The sequence below is a fragment of the Delphinapterus leucas genome, chromosome 10 (genome assembly GCF_059928025.1).
Source record: "Delphinapterus leucas isolate spDelLeu-1000000601 "Yukka" chromosome 10, BTC_Dleu_Yukka2, whole genome shotgun sequence".
NCBI lineage: Eukaryota > Metazoa > Chordata > Mammalia > Artiodactyla > Monodontidae > Delphinapterus > Delphinapterus leucas.
In genome coordinates, this window is record NC_143138.1 from 1,472,532 (window position 1) to 1,493,071 (window position 20,540).

General features: G+C 47.2%; 1 protein-coding gene across 9 annotated transcripts in view; it reads right to left on the reverse strand.

Moving 5' to 3' along the window:
• Positions 1 to 20,540, reverse strand: part of GMDS (GDP-mannose 4,6-dehydratase) — a 481,231-nt gene that overhangs the window by 426,984 nt on the left and 33,707 nt on the right. For 2 of the 9 annotated variants that reach the window (XM_089918199.1, XM_089918198.1), the window contains exon 1: positions 18,241 to 19,254. The exons of 6 other annotated variants lie outside the window; for them this stretch is intronic. The gene's annotated coding sequence lies outside the window, so the exon portion shown is untranslated. Of the gene's footprint in view, positions 1 to 18,240; positions 19,257 to 20,540 lie in introns of those variants that run through there. One more of the 9 variants, XR_016394490.1, reaches the window with a different exon arrangement.

Below are 20,540 nucleotides of genomic sequence, written 5' to 3' on the forward strand. Positions count from 1 at the left end.
CACCTGCTTTCCTCAGCCTACACGGTCCATGTTCACCTCATCCAGAAACACCCAGAATCACGTTTGACCAAATGTCGGAGCACCCTTGGTCCAGTCAAGTTGACCCATAGGATTCACCATCACAAGTGCAGGCTTTGTGAAGATGGTGCCCACAGGCATCACCTCTCCTTAAACCGGAATTAATCTCCTAATACAGATAATAATACGGTCATAATCCAGCCTGGCGTGAGACAACTATCCTACGTACAACTGAAAGTGACCTAGCCTTTCCCCAGGAGAGGAGGTAAAGTACTTGAGTGACGCTCTCCTCCTTGATGTCCCATAAAGTAAATACTATGATATAAAACTAATAACCCTTAACTACTATGATATCAAGTCAGCACATCTTAAGCTACAAGATAAGGGAATCAGAAAGGGAAGGAAAGACAGACAGACAATAGTAAGGAGGAAACGTTCATGACAGTTACAGCCCTTGTCCTGTGACTGGCCACAGGGTCACAGCTGGCACTTATAACTGTCTTCTCTCACTGCCCGTCCGTATTCCTTTGTCTTCAACAAGCACCTCAGCCTGTCGTGGTTCTTCACCTGGTGGGGTGACCCAAACCTTCACTCCTGAAGGGTCTGGGACATGAACAGTCCTGCCTGCGTGGCTTTGCTGTGGCTTTCCATTGTTTTCCACTCTTCCACTGCGGAGCAGCTGTCCAGCCCAGTGGTCAGGATCAATCACTCCGCCAACCCCGTGACTCCCTTCTTGGCCTGCTGACTCAGAGGCCTGAGGAGCCCAAAGTGGCCGGTGAGTCTTAACTTCAGTTCAGTGGGGTCACTGCTGTGTCTCCTGCTGGAAGCATCCCTCTCTCTGGAACTGAGACCTCTAGGCTGCAAAGCATAAGGTCACAGGAAGAGAAAAAACAATTTTGCTGATGGGTCACCAGGGGTAACAGTGAGGGGTGCCACTGCCATTTCTACCCCTTGATTCCTGGACCCATGAATCCTCACCGTGGAATAAACAGCACCACAAGGTGGAGCAGATTCAGAGCAGACAGGGCGTCCTGGGGAACCGAGCCCCAGCTCTGCAGGGGACAGCCGGCTCTGTGACCAAGCCTCGGACAGGCCGTTCCACTGTTCTGTCAAGTCGGCTGCTCAGGAGGGTGGGGAACATGGTGAGGCCAGTGGCGTCCACGAGCCTGGCCACCACGGCACCTCATGTGCTGTGAAGGGGCTGCCCTGAGCAGAAGCGATGCCGCAGGGAAAGCCGTGACAGGAGAGAGGAACTCTGTACGTCCACGGACAGCGGTGCGGGCTCGGAGGGAAGGCAAATCTGTATCCCGAGCAAGCGTCTAGTGCAGTAAATGCTGCCCTGCCATGAGGGAAGTGGTCCAGAGCAATCACAGTGCCGCCAGGGAGCTGCCTGGTCATCCGGGGGACGGTGCCGTATCAGGGGCCCAGTATGGTCCCTGCTGCCGGCAGGCTGGGCTCTCGGCCTTCGTGAGCACAGACCCACGTTGCTAGGCCCACACATCTCCCCCATCCCTGCCACCACGGCCACTTCACTCATGAGCCCGTCGGGCGAGGACAGGGTGGCTGGGAAAGAGGCTGACCAGGAGCCACAGGACGGATCACGTGTCCACTTGATCATGAAAATCCTCCTCTACTGAGATCACCCTTTGGTGGGCACTCAATGGACATAATACCTTCCTGGCTTTGCCCATTCAGGGAGGTCCATCCACATACCTCTTCCTCACATTGCCTTGTCACCAACTTTCCAATCATGTTCCTTCCAAGTCCCTGACCGTCAGGCCAAACCACTGGCCACAGAGGTAGGTCAGCACATAACTGCACACCTGGCCATTCTTCCTTCCAAGCACAGGGAACCACCAGGCGCACAGCTCAAAGCTCTGCCAACCAGGAGGGATGCCTTTCATCACTGCCCCTCCCAGAAAGGGCCAGAGTGCCGCTCGACCCACCATCTGGTGGACTTATGGGCCCAAGTCTTCTCCTCTTCCATCATCTACCATCGGGGGCTCCTCATGAGGCCACAGACGGAAGACGGTGAGAGGGGCAGCGCAAGGAAGTGGACCGTGGGGACTCGGGCTCCTTTTTCACGTGACTTCTCTGTGCCCCACAGGCCTGCTCGAGCCCACCTGCACATCCCACCTCCACCTGAGGACGGGGTGCTGTCGTGCACACCCAGCCTCACGGCCGACAGAGCAGATAACACCCGGCTCGGGCTGCACGGTTACCTGGTGGGCTGTGGTGAAGTGCTCAGCCTCGACTGAGGGCCAGGAGCAGACCAAGAGCTGCTTCGCGTGCTTCTCAAGAGGAGAGGAGTTTTCGGTGGGGCGTGGCGAGGCTCTGCTTGTCGGCGCCTGTGCTGCGACACACCTGCAGTGTCCACCAACAGCTCCAAACTGCATCCCTACCCATCCCTGACGCTTCACGGACGTGGCATCTGCTGGAGCATCTGCTGGATCACACGGCCCGACTGGCAGAGGAGCGCGCGGGGAAGCCTGGACCCTCTGCAGAGCCTTCTCCTGTTCTGGGCCCTGCTCAAAAGCAGCAACTTTCTCCATCGCTCAGGAAATGGGCCAGAGTGACACACACAGATGAAGAATCCATCACCTCCAAAGTCCAAAGGGGCTGCTAGGTGTTGTGTCTCTGCTGTGGCTGTAAGAGGGGTCAGACGCAACAGCCTATCCTTCACCTTAGGAGGGTATCCTGACATGCCCACGCCGCAGGACCCTAGGGATTTCACTGCGGTAGAAGGCCTCCAAATTGTAGTCAGATTTCTCTCCCTCCCTGTGACGTGCAAACGTCTCACCACTTAAGTCCAGAGCACTGGACGGGCCCAGCAGCAGCTCATCCACGTAACAGACCAGCGTGGTGTCTCGTGAAGGGAGGAGGGATCAAGACCCCGGCCCACTGAGTTGCGCCCCGGGGCTGGAGAGCTGACACTCCCCCGCAGCGGGACCGCGGCAGGGAGCCACTGGCCTTGGCCCAGCCGCACGCTGCTTCTGGCAGTCCTCACGGACAGGTGTAAAGGAAAAGCTCCTGCCGGGGTCAGGGCTGAACCGCAGGGAAGGCGCTTATGAGCTCACGCCCTGTGCAGCAGCTGCGACCAGTCCCACCAGGCTGAGCTCACAGTAACGCCCTGGCGCCCCCAAGACCCTGCGGCTCTCTCCGCACAGGCTGAGCAGGTGCGGTGAACGGGGACTGGCCGGAGTCACCTCCCCTGGTAGAGGCGCGAACTTCCATGGTCCCCCCAGGAAGGTGGTGTCCTCTTGGGTCACCATTTTCCTCAGGAGAGGTGGTTCTACTAGTTTCCACTTGGCCTTTCCCACCATCACAGCCCTCACTCTGCAGCTCAGGGAACCAACGTGGGGATTGTCTCAGCTGCTATGTCTATTCAATCAGGCATTCCAAAACGGGGGATATAACCCCAGGATGGGCTCAGGGATCCACTGGGCCCACCAGGAGGGGACCTAAGGTAAAATTCCATGATCATTTGACCTCTGTAAGCCCCTACTCTGACCAGTGACATTTTGGGTCTCCTGGAGTTAGTGTCAGTTCAGGGCCAGGGTCTCCTGGAATTAGGATCAATTTAGAGCCTGAAAAATCCAACTATTTCCTTTTCCCCAATACGCAGTTACCCTAGTGAAAGGCCGCAGGGCCCTCTGGCAAAGTCTAGGGGAAAGACTAATGGCACCAATTTCGGGCAGAGTGCTGGGGTCCTTCCTCGAGAGGAGCTGGCCTCCCCTTCGCTGGAGGGCTCTGGGTCCATAAACTGGCTCCAGTCTGCGACCTGACTGAGGGATGTGACGCTGTTTTTAGGATTCAGGTCAGACTTCTGTCGCATGACCTAGAACATTTCTGCTCACACAGTGGCAGCCGAGGCTGGGCAGGAAGGGTCCACGACAACAGACAGCTCCCCTCCCTGGGCACTGTTTCAAGCCCCGGCACTTCTCTAGAGTGCCTCTCCCATCTTTGTTTTTTCTGTGTTCTCCTCCTCTCCTCCTCCCATCCGTCCTCACCGTCCTCAGAAGAGCAGGTGTAGTGGCAATCCTGATGCTGCAGCTCTTCCCATGTCCCCTCTTCAGCCCTCGGGGCCTGTGCAAACAGCTGGGAGGGAAGAGGACGATCGGTTCTGCCCGCCACAGAAGGCCCACAGACCCAAACTACCTCCACGCCCAAGAGTGGCACCTGCACACATCAAGCCCTGAGGTTTGCGAGCAGAAGAAATAAAGGGAAGTAGAGGGTCACTCACTGCTAACAGAATGCGAGCCTCGGCACGCGGGGCCTAAGGTTTCATCACTCTAAATGTGAAAGAGCCAGCACCCTATGTTTGTTCATTGTTCAGAGAGAGGATTCTCTGTAGAGAAAGCCCCAACTATGCTTTCAGTTCATGTACCACAGATTGAGACCTCTATGACGCTTTCTCTTCTTTTTGCTATACTTCCTGAAGTTGAATGAATCAGTTACTTTCTTCATATACTAGCCAGAACACATCAACTGCTTCTTTTAAAATAAACTCTCAAAATGGGGCAAAGTAGATGCCAAATAAGGACTCTGTTTCTAAATATAAATTTAACACAACCACTGTAGGCAAGATCAAAATTATTAAAGGAACTCCCCTTCTGAATATTTAGAGAAAAAAAATGTACTCTCAATTTCCATGGATTTCTAAGTCTTCATAGTCAACAACAGAACAAAAATAATAATTTATATTATAAATTCCATCTGAATATATTCAACTGGCAAGACACAATGTAGCGATTAGGAACTATATCATGTGAATACTGAGAGTTTAAGTAGTAGATAGAGTGTTTGAAAAAGACACTGAGAGTCAAAGACAATTTGTGGATTTCATTTTAGATTCCACCATCAACTTTATAGGAGAAAAACTAAAAATCATTCACTTTCTTAATATCTGGGGTAACTTCAAACACAGGCAGTGTTACAGTCACCAGACATAAATCGGGGGCAAGTCAGGAACTGCAAGGCACTCTGAGGAACTGAAGAGTAAACCACATTTCTATAAAGGTGGTTCCAGCCAAGGTCCAGCTGATAGAAAAGCGGCTTAAAAATCCTCACAAGAGGGGCTTCCCTTCCCTAGTGGCGCAGTGGTTAAGAATCCGCCTGCCAATGCAGGGGACACAGGTTCGAGCCCTGGTTTGGAAAGATCCCACATGCCGCTGAGCAACTAGGCCTGTGAGCCACAACTACTGAGCCAGTGCTCTAGAGCCTGTGCTCCGCAACAAGAGAGGCCATGATGAAGAGTGGCCCCCGCTTGCCGCATCTAGAGAAAGCCCTCGCACGGAAACGAAGACCCAACACAGCCATAAATAAATAAATAAATAAATTTACTAAAAAAAAAAAAAACTATGCCTGCAGAATAGTTCACATTTTTCCAGATGAAGCTTCTGTTTTAAGGGTATGATCGTCCTACTTTTTTTAAATTTCATTTTCATCTCAAATACTGTTCACATGGTCAAAGAACAGTATAACAAATGGGAATAGAACTGAAAGGCACCCACTTTTTAAAGGCTCCAGAACATATTCAAAATACAGGAAACAGAAAAGACCTGCAGCTGGGGAGCAAGAACCCTGTGTGCATCCCACCCATCCTTCCTTGCAGAACAGGGAAGAGTCTCTGCCCACCCAACCACACCACCCAGAGAACCCGATTCGTGGTCACAGTCACCTGGGACTGGCAACGGGAACTACAGCAGAATATAATCATTTCAAAGCCTCCCTCCCCACCGCTTAGGATTCTCATGGTTGGCCAGATTTGGAAACCTAATAAATCATTACATTTTTGCTTCTTGAAAAAGATGTTTTAGTTATTAACATTAGTTAACTTAAAAAGCACTAAGTCAAAAAGAGAACAACACATCTTCAGCAGTGTAAGAATGGCAATACCTTTAAATACTCAATTTTATTATGAATTTCTTCTCTGAGTTACAAAAATAAGTTAAAATCAATTCCATAACAAAATATAGAAATGGCTCAACTGAATGTGTGCAAGCTAGGGAGCAAACTAGGCACAGTCTGTATTATACATTACTCAATGAAATAGAAATGGACAATAAACTGAATAAAAGAAACATACAAGCAAAGATGGACTACAGCCAAAGAGCTGGTAAAGGAGTGGCACGTTTAAGGTGTGACTAGAATGTCATTAGCCTTTAAGAAGGCTCAGCCAATTTAAGCAGTTTAAGAATAACAAAAACATGGTTCCTGTGCTTGACAGAACTAAATCAGAGTATTATAGAACTCCAGGAGGAAATTCACTGCCAAGAATGTCTGCCACCTTGGCCTTGAGGAAGATCCGTCAGTTCCATGGCCCTGCAGATCTTCCTGAGGGAACCAAGGCGGGTGGAAAAGGAGGGCAGCCCGGCACCCTCAGGCTCCACGAAATACAGCGACAGCAGCTACATCACTGCATCAAACTCGACCCCCCATCACACTCCCACCGTGACACCCAAGCCTCGAGGAGCAGAGCTGCTGAGAAACGAACCTGTTGTGTTTCAACACACACACACAAGAACAGGCACACGCCCTCTCAATCTGCCATAAATCGAGTATCCACTGGGTCTCTATTAACAATAACAGTAATGATTATTTTACATCCAACACTTACACAGCCCTTGAAACCTTCGCTAAGCACTGGATACTCATTAACTCGGAGGCCACGTGCACAAGCTGTATCGTCTCCACCTGATACGGCAGTGCTGTTTCTACCCCCACCTTACAGATGAGGAAACGGGGGCAACAACAAAGCAGTGTCCCCACCAGGCCGCCCACGGACATAACCTCATCGCACGGAAGCTCCTCAGAGTGAAGACGCTCCGATTCGTCCTCAAGCAGCTGATGGCATGAGACGTGGCCTCCCGGCAGAAGCTGACCCTGGCAACCTTTGACCCTGAGGTCCCAGGCTTCCCCGCCTACACCCAGAGCTGGTGGCCTCCCACATCAGCCAACCAGGATACCAAGTCCATTTCTGCTAATTAAAACATAGCATCAGAACAGATTCTGCTTCACTGTATCTGCTGATGGATTACATATTAGCAGTGTTCTTAAACATGTTATCCAAATTTTTTGTCTAAAAATTTTATCTCACTGTTCAAAGAATTTTAAGTGCTAGGAAGCTACAATAGGGCAATGCAACAATGTTTAAAAACACAGATTTTTGAGGTCAAAGGCTTGGGCTTTTACCAGCTGTGTGACTTCAGCTAAATCAGTTCATTTCTGCCCCTCATCTGTGAAGTGGGTACAAGTCCTCATGAAGTGGGGCACGAAGCTCCTAACAGCAGCTGGTAAACAAGCTAGTCTGGAGGGGACGATGGTGGGCGGGGAACAGACCAGCGAAGAAGTAGAGGATGTCTGCAGAAACCAAAGGGCAATGGGTCACCTCAGGAGACAGCCCAGATCTGCCAGTTCCGGGTGGGGAGAGGGGACCATAAGAGCCCCAACGGATTCAGGAGACCGGGGGGCGGGGGGGGACAACATGACAATCTAAGGAGAGATCCTTCTCTCACTGCCCTCCTCAGAAGCCCACCCCTGCAAGCCCAGGGAATGAAGCGGGGGATTCGTCTAGAAGCAATGGATGAAGCCCCTCCCCCAGGGATGGCCCCTCCCACCAGGCTCCACACAGCCCTGAACACAGGCCAGGAGTGGGCGTCAGGCCAAAGGCCAGGCATGGAGGGGACGCTCTGAAAAGCTGTGGCCATCGAGGCACACAGAGGAGTAGGAAAGCAACCTAAGCAGCTAGAGGGCCAAAGGAAGAGATCTCTGATTTCAGAAAGTTTCTGGGCAGGTGGCGGAAAGAACAAGAGGAAAGGGTACAAAATAAACGGAGCTGGACCCAGAAGGGCAGCTGTGGTAGGAAGAGGCACGTTTTCCTCTTCAGAGACTAAAGAGGGGAGGAACCATCCAAGCACAGTGAGGCTGTGAAGGGAGGAGGTGTGGGATGGGCTTGGTCTCAATAGAGCAGGAAAAGGACATTCTGCTAAAAGGGACGCCTGTGTGAAACCCAGAAAGATGAGGACAGCACAACAGACCTGGAGTGAAGGCTATGAAGACTAAAACAACTGGACAATGACAGAAGCACAGCTGGCGCTGTAAGTCCGGATTTAATAGAACTTCCCTGTGATTCCCCTTCCAATGTCTGAACATCCATATGCTGACTTTTCCCCACGAACAAGGATGTTCTGATGCCAAAACACACCCTTGGAAACACATTGTAAGGATACAAGATAATCCACACCATGACTAGGTACAGAAGAAGAGGGACGTGATTGTCAGAAGAGAGCAATTTGAAGTCTCTCGGCGTCCTTTCATTGAGTAGCTGCTTTGTGCCGGGCAAGGGAGGGTGTGGGGAGCTGTGCTCTCTTTGTGGGCATAACAATGAGTAACAATGTTGCTTGTCTGCAGGAGCACTGCCAGTTAGCCCAAGAGGGGAGAATAAATGCAAACCACCACAGTGCACACAGAAAAGCATCACAACAGCAAAACATACAGACATATCCTAGAGCAATTCCAGCTTAACTGTAAGACAACTCCTTTATTTAAAAAAGGCAATCGGTCTTCATAATAAAAAATTTTAAAGTATCTTTAAAACTTGATTTCAAGAAATTGTAGTATCAATCCACAGGAGAACAAAAGGGTTATTAAAAAAAATCATTCTAAGGTTCTCCATTTTGAAATTTGGATTGACTGCCAAAGTCAGTAAGATGAATTAAATTCTCACTTAAAAATAGAAATGAAATTTCAGATGGTACACCCATCCGATTACACTACAGATGAAAAAAATCCTACACAGGAGTGGCACAATTTCTTGACAAGGGCCAATCATGAAATACAAGCTCTCTGCAGGTAGATTAACTAAGTAATTCTCAGTCTGTGGTCTGAATGGCAGCACCTGGGCATGTGAGGACCGCTCAGGGGTACGGGCCTGAACCAACGATGGCCAGAGAATGGTCAAAGCTGGCCACCAGCACAGGCAGAGATGCCAGAGGCTAGGCAGCAACAAGGCATATTTCAAAATATCAAAGGCCCTCTCTTTCTGGGGGAAAAAAAAGAAAAAGAGGGTCAGGATCTCTCACCTTACAGAGCCCAAATCAAAGACACCTGGGTCCTTCCGCAGGGACTCTAACGCTGCAGAGAGAGGTACACACCAGAACTAATCGGTTTTCTCGGCCAGAGTGGTAATCACAAATTTCATAATGAATCTTGATCTTTTTCATCATTTGAATTTACTAAGGAAAAACATGGGGGTATAAGCAAACACAAATGGTTTGGAAAATAAAGTTTAGGAGCTGAAAGCTAGTATGAAAGTTGCGTTTTTCCTTTCCTTTTTCTCATTGCCTTAAGGAAAGGACACTGTGTGAGATCCAGCTGGAGGGCTGTCCACACACTACACTTCACCACTTGAGGAACTTGTTCCTTTGTGGGACGAGTTGAGACAAAGCACATGCCGATTAAAATACAGAGCAGGACGCCACTCTGGAATAAATCACAGCTCACGTGGACAAATCCTCCCAGTCATTCCAAAGGATTTTTCTGAGAGTTTCCAAAAGATTTCTTTCTCCGATGTTCCGAAGGCATGAGAACCAACTGGAGACTCCCAGAAGCCTCCCTCATGAGGTATTTCCTCTCCAAGTCATCTGTAGCAATATTATGTAAGTCAGATCTATGAAATTCCACTCTTAAAAGGATTTATCAAAAGGTTCATAGGAGCAAGGAAGATAGCACTTCTCAATTCTCAATTCCCACCCACCCCTCTCTTCAAACTATGTCTCTCCTGCCCCTAAATGGCATCTGCATTCATCCAAATGATCAAACACACACTCAGGGTTCATCCCTGCCTCCCTGCTCTTCACTCCCCACATCCAATCCATCAGCAAACCCTATCGATCCAACTTCAAAACATCACACACATCAGTCTCTCCACCTCCCGGCCAAGACTCCTGTCCACTCCACCATCTCCTCCTGCCTGGACCACTGCACCAACCTCCTAACTGGCACCTTCTCTCCCACTCGTGAACCCTCATATCCATGTGGCACCAGTGATCTTCTTCAAATATGAAGGAGATCACACCACTGTCTTGGTCAAGTACATTGGTCAGGAGCACAAGGCAAAACCAGGATTTGAATTCCAGTGTGACTCCAAGGCTTTTCCCAGGTTCTGAAAAGTGCTCATCAGTTAGCTCCTCAGTGAAGTCTGCAAGGATACATCCCAGCAAGGGAGGAAAGAATGACCGTCGAGCCATGTTACAGAACAGCCTAAAGTTTTTTAAGTTGATGTCAAGAATAACAATATCCTCCTGCAAAACATGACTGCTGCCAGCGCAGCAGACTGCACACCTCTGTACCAGCACGGCGCTCTCACGTCCACACACACCACCACGTGTTCCTGAAAATACACCTCTGTACCAGCACGGCGCTCTCACGTCCACACACACCACCACGTGTTCCTGAAAATACACCTCTGTACCAGCACGGCGCTCTCACGTCCACACACACCACCACGTGTTCCTGAAAATACACCTCTGTACCAGCACGGCGCTCTCACGTCCACACACACCACCACGTGTTCCTGAAAATACACCTCTGTACCAGCACGGCGCTCTCACGTCCACACACACCACCACGTGTTCCTGAAAATACTCAGCAGACTGCACACCTCTGTACCAGCACGGCGCTCTCACGTCCACACACACCACCACGTGTTCCTGAAAATACACCTCTGTACCAGCACGGCGCTCTCACGTCCACACACACCACCATGTGTTCCTGAAAATACACCTCTGTATCAGCACGGCGCTCTCACGTCCACACACACCACCATGTGTTCCTGAAAATACTGCACTCTTGTGATCGCATATTCTTTATATTATACAATAGTCAAACATTTTGATCAAAATCACTACTTCTAAATGTGTGTCCATTCAGATATCAACTTGGGGGATCCAACAACGTGGAAGAATTAAACTACACCTTCGACCGCTGTCTGGAGCCAACAATAATGATACTCTAACAGCCGTTTTATTCATTTCCACAACTGAACTGCCAAGATTTGTACTACGTCTCTCCTGCTAGCATCAGTCTACCCACCCTACGTGCAAGTTCCTTCACCTATTTCCCAGATAAGTAATAAAGACACTCAGAATTTCTCCCAAGACAGAATCAATGCCTCAGCAGAAAACTCCAGCTGCTGCCCTAGGGCCATTTTTAGAGAACTGGGGCCAAGATGATGTTATAGCTATTAAACATATAACTCAGTTCCTTCAGATCTCATCAGCTTGTGATTAAAAATGAAGTCCCACTCAGGTGTGGGCACACTGGCCCACATGGCTCTAACTGGCAGGTCTGGACCTGCATCCTGAGGTCCAGGGGGATCGCATGCATGCTCACATTCTTTCCTCTCCTGTTCAACCAAATCCCCACCTCCCTCAGGTGCCTCACGTTGTTACCATTCCCATTTTACAGATGAGGAAGTGCAGAACTAGGGATATTTAGTAAATACCTGTCAAAAAATGAATCAATTAACATACATTTGTTTAAATTTTATTCTGTTAAATACAGGACTATATCCTTAGCAATGATTCTCAAACTTGGCTTCAAATCACCAAAGCTGCCATTATTGAAGCCGCCAAACTGGCCGCAGAAATCAATAACCTTCACCGTGTAAAAACCAAGTGTGCATATAGACAAAAACATGCAGGGAAAGTAGGAAAACGAAACCTGCTCATTTCTAAGATTTACTGGGACTGCTGTGATGTTTTACTGTACGATGTTATTAAAATATTACTTGTACAGCAATTCAAAAATCACTCGTTTATGTTATTGCAATGGAGGCCTGGGCCTATCCCTTAAAAATAGCAAAGGTACCAATTAATGGAACCTGGCATAAATATACCTATTTAGCTTAGCTGATTGCTAAAACGAGGCCCAGGGCACTGTTTAAAGATTTCCACTACAGCATCCCAATGTGTGAAACAAGCGAGATGGAGGGAATCTGTAACAAGCCCCTACAGTTACTTCTGCAGAAACAATGTGTTAGCTGGTCTTCCTAGAATAAATCAGACTTGCTACAAGAACTTCAACTCTGTATCTGGTGTCCCCTCCAGGTACCTTCAAGCATTTCATCTAATACACACTGAAGACCACTGTCTAGTTGTGTTTACTAATTTAAAGGAAAAAAAAAATCTATTCTGTCAAGCAAGGACTGCATACCACATAACCGCCTACACAGATTCACTTAACAAGATCTGAGTAATCAAGGTGCAGGACTGAAACTACTGGCAGATACATACTAAGATTCTCTAGGTGCTAGTGTTTTAACCCAAATGGGCACCTAAAAGAAGTTTTTACTTGAGTATTTGCCACATTTCAGAAATAAATATATGTACAAGGATATTTATTTATATATAATGTTATGTGTATGGTAAATTAGATACTTTCAAGTAAAAGTGAAGTCTACTGTTAAACATCAATGATACTGTTAAACATCAATGATACTCTATGTTTAGAAACAATAAATGCTTTACAAACTTTGCCAGATCATTAAAATATCCTACACAATTCCTCCTCTTTGGTTTTACCACTCTTTATATCTTTCTTTACATCAGGTCTGCTTTTACTGATTTTGCAACGGCATCATTTAGGGCCCGAGATATTCTTCATTCCAAGCCAAGTTCATAAAATAAACGGATGAGTAAGTTGGGTTGAGCCGGCCCTTTCTGTGCTGGCGCAGTAGAGGACGTGCCTCCAGCTGGTCAGCCGACTCGGGCCAAGGAGGGAACTGTACACCTCTTCAGATCCCACTCCAGCGCCGCCCTGCTGGTCTGGAACAAAGTCACAGAGCCCAGCGGGATCTACAGCACGCTTGGGAAAGAAGTTCCGTTCTTTGATTCATCGCCCGACAAGCATTCCCAGTTCTCTGGATTTGATCCACCTGTGGCCCCATCAGTTGCAGTCACAGGCCTGACTCTCATCCCAGGAGACCTGAGCCGCTCCTTGGAAAGGTACCAAGCTCTTAGAAAAAATACAAAATGGAAGCACAAAAATGCCTTGCAGTGTTCCATGGAGAAAACACTCATATCACGAGAGATACACCGTTAAGTGCTTGCCATCCATCAACTCACCTCATTTTACCCACCCACAAGCCTACGAGGGAGGTACCAACACTATTCCTATTTTTTGGAAGAGAACACTGAGGTTTAAAATGAAATTAACGAAGCTCTGCCTAAGATGACATGCCAAGTAGTAAAACAGTAAAGACTAATACCCTGGGCTGTGACTTTACCTGCCTTTCTTTCACTGTAAGAGATCATATAAACTGGCATCACATTACAAGGGAACAGCGATGGTTTTCAAGTGGAAACTGCTTTATTTAAAGGGATGGTTTTTTGGGGTTTTTTGGTTTTTGTTTTTTTGGCGGTACGCGGGGCTCTCACTGCTGTGGCCTCTCCCGTCGCGGAGCACAGGCTCCGGACGCACAGGCTCAGCGGCCATGGCTCACGGGCCCAGCCGCTCCGCGGCATGTGGGATCTTCCCAGACCGGGGCACGAACCCGTGTCCCCTGCATCGGCAGGCGGACTCTCAACCACTGCACCACCAGGGAAGCCTGGGATGGTTATTTTTAAATGCCTTCAATATGGTCAATTACTAAAGAGCAGAAAATTACGAATTTAAACCAGCACTCCTGTTTCAGCATCAATGAATTCAATTCTTGCCTCTAAGCCACTAGGTAACACCCACAGGTCGTCTCCCCAGAAGCACAGAAGTCGAGGCTCCAGGCTCCCGCAGAGCTGTCAGCTCCGTAAGGACACCAGCAGTACTCACCCAGGCCCCTCGACAGCGGACAAGTTACCTGCCTACAACTCAGGCGGCCAGGAGGCCCCACTCTTGGCAGCAAGATGCCGGTTTTCACCGAGGAGGGAGGATTTAGAGTTAGGGAGTGATGGGGGTACAGGGGCTCCTGCACAAAACGGGACTATGGATTTGACTATTTTACCCAAATGCTCAGAATTCTCTCCTCAGACACAAAGTTCAATTTAGCTAAAACTCATCAGTGGTCAAACAGAAGTAATTTTAGCTTTTCCATATTTAATACTTTACTTCCAAAACCAGAGGTAAAGCTGCCTACAAAAATAGTATCAAGAGCTTTCTTTCAGTCTCTGCAGCTGCCTCACTGAAATGTCTGAATCTGAACAGTCACGTAATCAACCTCCTCCTTGGGCTCCCCAAATGCTCTCCTTTGATATGGACCGGGGGCACTGCTGAAGCAGGAAAAGGTAATAAGGGGTTTCCATTCTTATTCTTTGCAGCAATTGACACTTCCCAGGTAATCTCAACTTTAAAGAATCCAACAAATAGCTATTGCCTCTCCGACAATGTTTAAGACTCTTTACCAAATGCTGCAGGGGTATCAAGATGAGCAAGTCTCGGTTCTCAAGGAGCTTAATGTGCAGAATAAGGGTAAGCTGATAACCCCTTAACTCTAACACACTGCGGACGCTCAGAGGCAGACGAGGGCGCATCTGGGAAAGGAGGGACCAGGAAGCTGTCCTCAAGTACCTGACACTTGAGCTCCATCAGGACGGATGGCAATAGGGAGAGCAACAGGGAGAGCTCCCCCCTCCCCGGGAAGATACCCCACCAGCAAGAGTGTGGGCGGTGAGGACGGTGAGGGAGGGTGAGAGAAAAGCCCACTATCCACTGTGGCCAAACCTGTAATGACCCTGTGGAAGGGCTAGAATGCCAGGCCTGTGACTCAACTCACAGTATCAGCAACAACACGCCAAGAAAACAGACCTCAGACTTCTGTGACCTGGGGGAGAGTGACCCCAGGAAAACGAATGGCATGGCAAATCCCCGGTGAGGGCTAATGAAAACAGACAGGAACAGTGGTGCTGAGAAGGGACAAGGACAGATCAGAAAAATGAAAGGGACAGAACATATGGTAATAAACTGGTCTGGGAAAAGGGAACAGAAAACCATTCAAAGGGAAGAGATGTTTTGAGCTTGAGTAAAAGGAAGACAAATCAAGATAATAACAGGACTAGGAGCTGGCGGGGCAGGAGGGGCGGTCGGGAGTGTAGATGTTTCTTCTTCCCGTGCTGGCTTCAAGGTTTAGGGAGAACAGCCGGTAGAGATGTCAAACGAACAACCATTAACACAGGCTAATGCGATCTCTGGAGCATCCATTTTCCAATCCATAATGGTGACTCCCAAAACTACATGATTCTATTGTCAGAATCAACTGGGGAGCCTATTCCAAGCAAAGACCCTTGGGAGCTCCTTGGTGGCCTAGTGGTTAGGATTCTGGGCTTTCACTGCCATGGTCCCAGGCTCAATCCCTGGTCGGGGAACTGAGATCCCATAAGCAGCGTGGCATGGCCGGGGGCGGGGTGCAGGGGCGGGAAGCAAAGACCCCAGACCCCACCCTGAGAAGCCCTAACTAGATCTGGACAAGGCCCGGGGACCTGTATTACTCAGAAGCCAAGAATGGGGTCCTTGCTCACTCTGCAGTTCATCACCTCCTGCCTCTGTGGTTCTGAGGATACTTCCAGAACATACTCACTTCGATGGCATGTGCAGAATGAGAAGCTCATCCACCTCTCCAAGGGCTGGAAACACACTTCCACATCTGAAACCATTACTTCTCGGTCTATACTGTGCTGGTCACTGGGATCGGCTTCGCTGTTCCACCACAGAACTGACGGTTTAGGGCTACAAGTACCAATTTCTGCAACTCAAAGGCCAATTCTACTCAAACGTTCTGTGACCAAGATACCTCGCGACTCCACGACTACTAGGCTGATGACAACATCCAGCAAGCCATCCTCCTTCTCCAGGATGGAGTTCGGTTATATTACAGGATGACCTGCACGATCAACATAAACCTTCCACAAACTTCAGTAACTTTAACATATATTTCAATAAACGTCTTTCTACTTCACACCCTCCCACTCCTACCTCTTCTCCTTTTCGCCTCAGTTTCAAGACAGAGGTGACATCACTAAGTCAAGAAGGCCCCTCAGCCAACTGAACATGAGACAGGAGGGAAGGGGGCAGGGCACAACCCTTAAAGAATGATGTAGCCGTTGAGGACACGACATAAACTGGTGAGAACTGATTAGGTCCAAGATGGCAGAAGATTCAGCTTCCACTAAACCTTGAGCCTTGTATGCTCACTATAATACATCAGCTAAATGACACACCCACAGGTGCCATGTCAGTTCTGAGGCTGACCATCAAACACCAAAAAGTGGGCAGTGGTCCAGTTTGTGGAAATCCCCACCCCTTCTCCAAAACAGTTGGAATAATCTTCCCACTCATTAGCCTATGAAATTACTCAGCCTATAAACACTAAGCACTCCATATTTCAGGGCCGCTCTCGCTTTCTGAGATGGCCCACGCTCTGCCCACGGAGTGTGTATCTCCCAAAATAAACCTGCTTTCCCACTTAGTTCCTGGGGTAGGGTCCCTTGCCTACCTGCTTGTGTCCCACACAGTGTCCTATAGTAATACATCTACTTCTTGCCTATCACTTTGCCTCTCACTGAATTCCTTCTGTGCTGAGACATAAAGAACCTGAGCTTCAGTAAGTCTTGACGCCAGGTGAGTGATTTTAACTAAAAGACAGTGGGCTCAAGTCCCAGCTCACAGGTTCGAGTCCCAGTCTGGGTTTTGGCTGGGTTCATGTCCCATCTGAGGTACAACTGGGTTCTAGTTCCATCTGAGGTGTGTGGTTTCAAAAACATTCAACTTGCAACTTTTATGAAAAGCACAAAAGGCTCTTTCGTTTATTTTATATTTTATTTCTAAAGAAAATAATCAGGAAGGGAAAAAAAGACCAAGTGTGGGATGAAAACCTGATATTACAAACCATGGGAATTTTTTTTAGTGTTTGTAGTGAAAGAGCAAACACAGTATTAGAGCAGGCTTAGCCCCACCTACTGCCAGTTTTTTCTTGTTAAAAAAAAAAATTAGTAAAAGACAATCTTTGACACACTCACTGCACTCTCTTTTTACAACACTTCTGTCTTACTTCTTACAGTTATCTTATCTTACTATGCAGCTAATCTCATTATCCTCATTCCTACAAACGAGGAAGCCAACCCTTGGACAAGCTGAGTTTTGGTTCCAGGTCTCACTTCCTGCACGGGGCAGAGCTGGAATTCCCGCCCAGAGCTTCCTCAGGGCAGTGTCCTTGGCCACGGTCCTAAGGGCAGGCCACAATCCAGGAGAGAATGTAAAGGTGGGAGGAAAGCAGCGTACCCTGGATCCCACCTACGCCCAAGTCCCCTCACTTTCCCTTACATGGCATCTGTTTGTGTTTTCCTGCAGATCCCGGGCTCCCTCAGGAAAGAGACAAGTGCCACTCATCCCTGGCGCAGCCCCCATCACTGCCTGCCACAAAGACGGCTGTTAACAGTGCTGTGAAGGAACGTGGCCAAGCAGTCTGCTAGGGCTTTACCACGGGCCCTCGTGGCCCATGTGCCCACGGCCTAAAGGGGGCTCTGGAAATGAATAGAGGCATTCTGGTTGACACAATCACTGGGGTGCTGCTGGCACTCAGGGGGTGGAGACTAGGAATGCTAGAAGCACTGCAACACCCGGGACAGCCCGCACAGCTGGAGGCTGCCCTGTGTCCCTCACAACTTTCAGAAGTCCTGCTGGTCGTTCCTGTGCAGAAAAGCAAAAATTGTTTATAATTATCTGAACACAGAACCTAACTGGGTTTTTGCATAACCACAAAGTATGTGCTACAAAGTATGTTAAGGAAAACTACAACTTTATGCCAAATTTAACCAAATTAGACCATTTCAAAAAAATGGTGACGCCAACATCATGGCCGCTAGTGCTTGCTGAGCTGCCACTACCACCCACAGATGTCGCAGTCTGTACCTGTGGCCGTCACATCGGGACTCCGCGCTAGGGGCAGGCGGCTGAGTGCCTCCTCGTGTGTTCCCATGCCGCAGCGTCTCACATTTATACGCTGAAACACAGATTCTCCTGACAGACTACTCACTTCCCTTTTCTTCTCTTGGTTATAGTAAAAACATTGTACGGACTTAAAAAAACATAATGTGTCGTTAAGATAGGTTATCTTATCCATGAATTTCATTTTAAGATTGTAAAGGCGTCAAATATACGTGAGGCGGCCACACGAACCCCTGAAATAGTGGAAGCTTAGTGAGAGTGTTATTAAAAAAGGCATATAAACATTACCTGTCTTTCTCAATTCAGCGTGATGCAAGTCAAGCCAGGTGGTTCCCACACCGCAGGAAGTCCTGACTTAATCTCAGCTCTGTCAGCAGTTTGGACGGTGTGCATGAGGTGAGGCACCCAGTGATCAATGCACTTTTGTATTCTACACACACCAGAGCTTAATTCTTAAATTCACTGTCATTTCTGAAGCAACGTACAAAATAAAAGTAATTTAAAACAATTTTAAAGTAGGAGGAAATGGCATTAAAATACTCACAGTGCAAAATTTTTTTTTAACTTTATAAGGAAATATGAAAAATAAAGTTGGGGAAAATGTGCTTCACGATTCTTGAAGGTCAATTCCTTACGGAATATTTTTTAAACACACACATACACATAAAGTTGTTTACACCCAATAAGTAAACATTGCATCTAAAAGTATTATAACACTAAATTATATCTTTAAGCACTTTCTACCAATTTTCACTTCCTTACTTTATCAACTTGCTTTATCATTACAACGAAAGATTCCATTTATCATCATGACAAGAGATTCCACTTTCATACCAAGCCACCAAAATAAATGAAAGATAAGTAGAATTAAAAAGTGCTACCCACACATACTTTTTCGTTGTTTTATTTTCCTAATCATGGGGGAGGGGCAAGACCCATACAACTTTGTCTACACTCTTCACACACAGCAATAGTTTTTAAAAGTCACATCAATTTCCTGGACAGAAATTAATACCTCAACAAAGACCCATTGTTGAAGACTCCTGGCTACCACATGGCTACCCGCGTACAGAAGCGGAAAATCAGCACAGTCGATGGAACATATATCAAGACCATCCGACACAGTAACACTGCTCCTGACCAAGCACAGCAGAGCAATGTTCAATAAAGGCTATTCTGTTAGTCACAACCACTCCTTAAACTTCAGTCTTTGGAATTGATCACTGGGTCATGAGGCCTCACCTCATGCACACCATCCAAACTGCTGACAGAGCCTCTGCTTCACAAAAAAGGACAAGAAAACATTATGTTTAATAATCTCAATTAAGACTTTGGTTTCCTTTCTGAGGTAATTATACTCACAGGAAGTTAACAAGAGTAAATAAAACCATGGTAATTTTAAAACATGTTTATAAAAATTTATTTCATCTTTTCTCCAGCAAAAGTTTTAACCAGAATTAGCATAAAGGAAAAAAACCTGATTTGAATTTCACCTTCTTTTCCCTTTTCATACTATGTAACAGAAGTGACTCCGTCCAAAAATGACTCTAATGACTCTCCCCAAAAATGCTGAAGCAAAAAGAAAAGGACCCACATAAATAGGAAACCAGACATTAAATTTTGGAATAGGTGTTTTATTTTCTAATATACCTTAAGCTTATCAGAACAAGAATCCTAATTCCAGGAAACCTGCGATTGAAAATCAAAACGAACCAAAATTAAGATGCTCTGTCGTGATCTGCTAAAAAAAAAAAAAAAAAAGCAAGTATCCCAAGGGTTAATTTTACTTGAACTTTATTGCACGTATATTCCAAAATAAAGCAAATATTTTGGCATTTTAATGCTTTTTGTCTAATGTCAGTGGGAAGCTACAGAGTGAATTCCTTCTCATGGAATAAAGTAGGTTTTTAAATTCTTCTTGGGAAATAATAAGTCCACAAAAATTCTGTGTTGATTTTTTAGGTACTGTGTGTCTCTTCATTTTCCAAAGAACAGAAGCATAAAATAAAACAATATGAACCATGCTGACAGTATAAATTTCTGTATCTATTAATTTTATTTGTAACTATGGAAAGTATGTCAAAATAAACATATAAATTATCATAACATTCTAAAATGACAATGTGGGGGGACTTACTTCAGCCAAAATGGTAAACAATGCTCAAGCTTTTATATAAATCTAAACACAGTACACAGGTCCAAACACCTGTAAATACTAGTCAGTGACACAATTTAAAAAGGCAATCTTCTGCGTTAACATTCTAACATTGTGCTAAAAAAAATCCATTCTCAGAATGTTTTTTAGGAACTGGTCTCTCTGAAGTGAAAACAGCTGCGAAACAGCGTAATCATCACGGACTGAAAATGCAGACGCTACCAGACTTGAGCCACCTGGCGGCTCGCTCCCCTCACTGCACTGGGAAGCACCTGGTGCCTGTGCACACGCCCTTGAACTGCACTCGCCTTCTGTCTCACTGCTGGTGCCAAGACCAAAGAGAACTTACACTCACCAGAAGTCAGGAGCCCTCTCGGTCGTCACTCCACCAAGAAGCACTACATAAGAGGAACTGTCGCTAGGCATGGAGCCC